Here is a 5,911-nt window from a genome sequence, read left to right on the forward strand (position 1 = left end):
ATATTTTTCTCTGGCGAGCCAGCCAGGAGAATCATCTCATCTGTAATGATTTTTAAGGTTCATTATAATCTTAAAACATTTTAAATCCCCCCTCCTTCTCACTGAGAGTAGAAAGAACGGTAAAACCTCTGACAGATCCCTGCTCTCAGCTCCTGTGTTTGTTCAAAGGCAATGGGAAGCAAATGATGAAAAGAGGCCATGCTAGTCACCTGGGACTTCCCCTTTCCCTCTCCCTCCCCCTACCCGCCTGCACATCTACACTCCTAGTCAGAGAGAGCCTCGTGAGGAGGATACCAGTCAGGCACTGCCGAGAGAGAGAGGGAGAGAAAGAGGGGGGAAGAGAGAGAGAGAGAGAGAGAGGGGGGAAGAGAGAGAGAGAGAGATGACGCTAAAGACGGACGGTCGGTCAGTAGGAATCATGGCATCATGGGCCTTGCAGTCACAGAAACTAATCTGCAATCACAGTAATGTTTCAGATTGTGGAGAGTGGGGTCCATTTCACTTCAATCATATGATCAGTATTTCTATCTGCTGTTAGACAGTATGCGCTCTGAATCCACGGTTTTGATGTTGGATAGATGTTCTCATGTGGTCTGACTGTGGCCGAATTAGAGCTGCACCTTGAGAAAGAGACACAGCCCATTACCTTCGCTCTGAAACTCTCTGGTAAAACATAGTTGAGTATTAAACAGTAGGCTTGTTAAGATGTGCTGCACATATGTCAGACATAAATGAATTAATGTCATCCAAACAGACCGGGTCTTTTAATATTTATTTCTCTCTCATTATGCATAATTATAAACGTGTAGTGGAGGAGCCGGGTCTGGACGTCCACTCAGTCTCTTGAGGGTGCCAGAGGTGTGTGATAATAATACATGAGTTCCTGGGGAGAGAGAGAGAGAATGAGAAGAGGGAATAGAGAAAGGGAGAGGAGGAAAGGGAACCGTGACAGGAAGAGGGGAAGAAGAGGGATTTTTGAGAAAGAGGGAGAGTGGGGAGGTAAAGAAAGCGAAGGAGAGGCCAGAAAGAGAAACACAGAGAAAGTGAGGAGAGAAAAGAGCATCTGTGTAAGTCAGCCATGCAGCCTACAGCTTCTCAGCATTCACTGCACCTCTGCAGGAGTGAGGTGGGTGGGGGGGTCACGGGGGGCTGCTGAGGGGAGAAAGGCTTATAATAAATCGACGGAACGGAGCAAATGGAATGGTATCAAACATGTGTTTGATGTATTTGATACCATTCTACTAATTCCGCTCCAGTCATTGCCACGAGCCTGTTCTCCCCAATTAAGTTCCCACCAACCTCCTGTGGTGGCAATGGACCAATGCCGAGTGAAGTGTGCCCTGCAGCCAAATACAGAACCACACGTTTACCCTCACACACTGCGGGGTTCCGGCCCTCCTCCCTTGTTAACCCGCATCTGCCCCTACTCCCTCCTCCTGCACCCTCTGCTCCCCACCATCCTTCCTTGATCCACTACAGGGCTCTTCTTCCTCACTGAACACCGCCCTGTCATCAAATCCTGACCTGCAATGCCCCTTAGACCCAATCGCTGTCCCGCTGAAAGACTCACCCGCCAATCATGAGTCACTGGCCCTGCCAGTCTGTCGGAGTCAGTCAAACAGCCAATCACCTCTCAGTAGGGGTTTGAACAGTCAATCATAGATCACTGGGCTTTAACCAACTGTCAGAGCAAGAGGCAAGCTGGCCAATTACTTCTCAGTGGGGGGAACTGATCCACCAATTATTTCTCACATATTCATCATACCTGTTACATTAACTACCTGCTGGTACAGGTGATGGATTGGCATACTCTTTTTGTCCCGCTGTACATGTGTTTCTCAGAATTGGTTCATAACCGCTAACATTCCGAAAGAAATCTACTGGAACGATTACTGACGCTACAATTATCTTTTGCTAATTGTAATTGGGACAGGGAGAGTAGCTATCCCACCAGGCCACTGATGGCAACAATTTGTGTCCAATTGCATGGTTTAAAGTGATCTTTGAGTCTGTTTCAGTGTGAACGGGCTATTACGATCACAGTGAGAGAGAGAGAGAAGATGATAGAGATGTTTAACTGTTGATGACAGGGGTGCTAACAATGTTGCATTAGATTGTTCTGTAAACACTTGGCACCCCTTCATAGAGTGGGCTAAATCACCTGTCAGACATATGTGAAACATTGAAGCTTCTTAAAGCTGGAATCCTTAATGGTGAAACAGCACATTCGTTTGCTAAATTACAACAAAGACGTTACTGCAAACAAGGAACACAGTTTTTCCACCTCTGACATCATTGCACGTGCGATAAAAGAGCACAATATGTAAATGACTTTTTTTCAACTTAAAAAAACAAAACATTTATTTATTCAGGGGAACCAACTGAGACCAGGCTCCCAATTGCATTGGTGTCCTGAGGACAACAATACAACAAATTCAAAATGATCCATAAAAATAAAATAAATCTACAAATGACAGAATCAACACTAAAGCTTCAACCACCACAAATTCAATCCAAACAGTTGCAATTCTCATTAAATTCATTCAACATTAAAGTCATAGACTGCCATAGAAGCACCAGTCAAGATGTTGGGAGTTTTGTAATCAATTCTAAAAAATGGGGGGCACTAAAAGTGAAGGCAGATTTACTGGTACATATTAGTTGAACCTCGAGAGTTAGCCATCCCTGTGAACGGGTTTGGTGTCTCATATTTGTACATTTTAACAGTGAAGTTATGATCTATTTCTATAAAAGAAGGCTAGCCTACTTTAAATCTGAGCTTCATAAACTCATCCATATGTTTTTTAAACGTAAAATGATTGTAAATCCAAAAGCCCAGATATTTATTGGGGGAACCGGATCGATGAAAGAATTATCCAATGCGTAAATGTGTAAGCCATCTGAAATATTTCTATGAGAATTAGAAAACGGCACACATTTAGTTTTTCCTGCATTAAGTACCAATTTTAAATCAACTAGGACTTTCTTCAAGGTGACAAAATCAGATTGTAGCTACAACATAGCCTACTGTAATTGTACCATGCTGCACAACGCTCCTCAGCTTAGTAACAAAAACAATAACAAGGGTGGTGGAGCACTGTTTCCACCTACTGCGGATTCCTGCTTTGAACAACCCCTGAGATACAAACATACACACGCCCGCATACAAAGCTAGCTTTCCTGTTCGTATACTGCCATAAGCAAACAGGAAACAGCTCATCCAGAGGAGGCACTCCAAGTGGCCGGGGACTTTAATGCAGGGAACCTTAAATCCGTTTTACCTCATTTTTACCAGCATGTTACATGTCCAACCAGGAGGGAAAAAAACTCTAACTCTATATCACTCCACACACAGAGACGCATACAAAGCTCTCCCTCACCCTCCATTTGGCAAATCTGACCATAATTCTGTCCTCCAGATTCCTGCTTACAAGTAAAAATTAAAGCAGGAAGCACCAGTGACTCGGTCAATAAAAAAGTGGTCAGAGAAAGCACATGCTAAGCTACAGGACTGTTTTGCTAGCACATACTGGAATATGTTCCGGGACTCTTCCGATGGCATTGAGGAGTATACCGCATCAGTCACTGGCTTCATCAATAAGTGCATCGATGACGTCGTCCCCACAGTGACTGTACGTACATACCCCAACCAGAAGCCATGGATTACAGGCAACATCTGCACTGAGCTAAAGGGTAGAGCTTCCGCTTTCAAGGAGTTCGATCCTAACCCAGAAGCTTATAAGAAATCCCGCTGTGCCATCCATCGAACCATCAAACAGGCAAAGCTCGATACAGGACTAAGATGGAATCATACTACACCGGCTCCGATGCTCATCGGATGTGGCAGGGCTTGCAAACTATTATAGACTACAAGGGGAAGTACAGTCAATAGCTGCCCAGTGACACAAGCCGACCAGACAAGCTAAATCAAGTAACACAAACATTCATGAGAGCATCAGCTGTTCCGGATGACTGTGATCACACTCTCCACAGCCAATGTGAGTAAGACCTTTAAACAGGTCAACATCCACAAGGCCGTAGGGCCAGACGGATTACCAGGACGTGTACTCTGAGCATATGCTGACCAACTGGCAAGTGTCTTCACTGACATTTGCAACCTCTCCCTGTCTGAGTCTGTAATACCAACATATTTCAAGCAGACCACCATAGTCCCTGTGCCAGAGAACACTAAGGTAACCTGCCTAAATTACTACTGACCCGTAGCACTCACATCTGTAGCCATGAAGTGCTTTGAAAGGCTGGTCATGGCTCACATCAACACCATTATCCCAGAAACCCTAGACCCACTCCAATTTGCATACCACCCCAACAGATCCACAAATTATGCAATCTCTATTGCACTCCACACTGCCCTTTTACACGTGGACAAAAGGAATGCTAATCATTGACTATAGCTCAGCGTTCAACACCATAGTGCCCTCAAAGCTCATCACTAAGCTAAGGACCCTGGGACTAAAACACCTCCTTCTTCAACTGGATCCTGGACTTCCTGACGGGCCACCCCCAGGTGGCAAGGGTAGATAACAACACATCCGCCACGCTGATCCTAAACATGGGGGCCCCTCAGGGGTGCATGCTCAGTCCCCTCCTGTACTCCCTGTTCACTCAAGACTGCACAGCCAGACACGACTCCAACATCATCATTAAGTTTGCAGATGACACAACGGTTGTAGGCCTGATCACCGACAACGAGGAGACAGCCTATAGGGAGGAGGTCAGAGACCTGACCGTGTGGTGCCAAGACAGCAACCTCTCCCTCAACGTGATCAAGACAAAGGAGATGATTGTGGACTACAGGAAAAAGGAGGACCGAGCATGCCCCCATTCTCATTGTCAGGGCTGCAGTGGAGCAGGTTGAGAGCTTCAAGTTCAACAAACATGGTCCAAGCACACCAAGACAGTTGTGAAGAGGGCACGACAAAATCTTTTCCCCCTCAGGAGACTGAAAAGATTTGTCATGGGTCCTCAGATCTTCAAGAGGTTCTACAGCTGCACCATCGAGAGCATCCTGACGGGTTGCGTCACTGCCTGGTATGGCAACTGCTCGGCCTCTGACCGCAAGGCACTACACAGGGTAGTGCAAACGGCCCAGTACATCACTGGGGCCAAGCTTCCTGCCATCCAGGACCTCTATACCAGGCGGTGTCAGAGGAAGGCCCTAAAAATTGTCAAAGACTCCAGCTACCCGAGTCATAGACTGTTTGTTCTCTCTGCTCCCACACGGCAAGCGGTACTGGAGCGCCAAGTCTAGGTCCAAGAGGCTTCTATAAACAGCTTCTACCCTCAAGCCATAAGATTTCTGAACAACTAATCAAATGCTACCCAGACAATTTGCATTGCCCCCCACCCTCTTTTACACTGCTGCTACTGTCTGTTATTATCTATGCATAGTCACTTTAATAACTCTACCTACATGTACATATTACCACAATTACTTCGACTAACCGGTGCCCCCGCACATTGACTCTGTACCGGTACCACCTGTATATAGCCTCGCTATTTTTATTTTACTGCTGCTCTTTAATGATTTGTTACTTTTATTTATTTGATTTTGTAGGTCTTTTTCTTAAAACTGCATTGTTGGTTAAGGGCTTGTATGTAAGTGTTTCACTGTAAGGTGCTACACCTGTTGTATTCGGCGAATGTGACAAATAACATTTGATTTCACTTAATTTGATGATACATTCTCATATTTTCCTTAAAAGTATTAAGCCTGAGGCAAGACAGATAACATCACTGAGCCACCAGAGATCTGTCTTGCAGAAGGACATGGAGTGTGTGTGTGTGTGTGTGTGTGTGTGTGTGTGTTTGTGTGTGTGTGTGTGTGTGTGTGTGTGTGTGTGTGTGTGTGTGTGTGTGTGTGTGTGTGTGTGACATGCACACAGTGTCA

The sequence above is a fragment of the Oncorhynchus mykiss genome, chromosome 8 (genome assembly GCF_013265735.2).
Source record: "Oncorhynchus mykiss isolate Arlee chromosome 8, USDA_OmykA_1.1, whole genome shotgun sequence".
Taxonomy (NCBI): domain Eukaryota; kingdom Metazoa; phylum Chordata; class Actinopteri; order Salmoniformes; family Salmonidae; genus Oncorhynchus; species Oncorhynchus mykiss.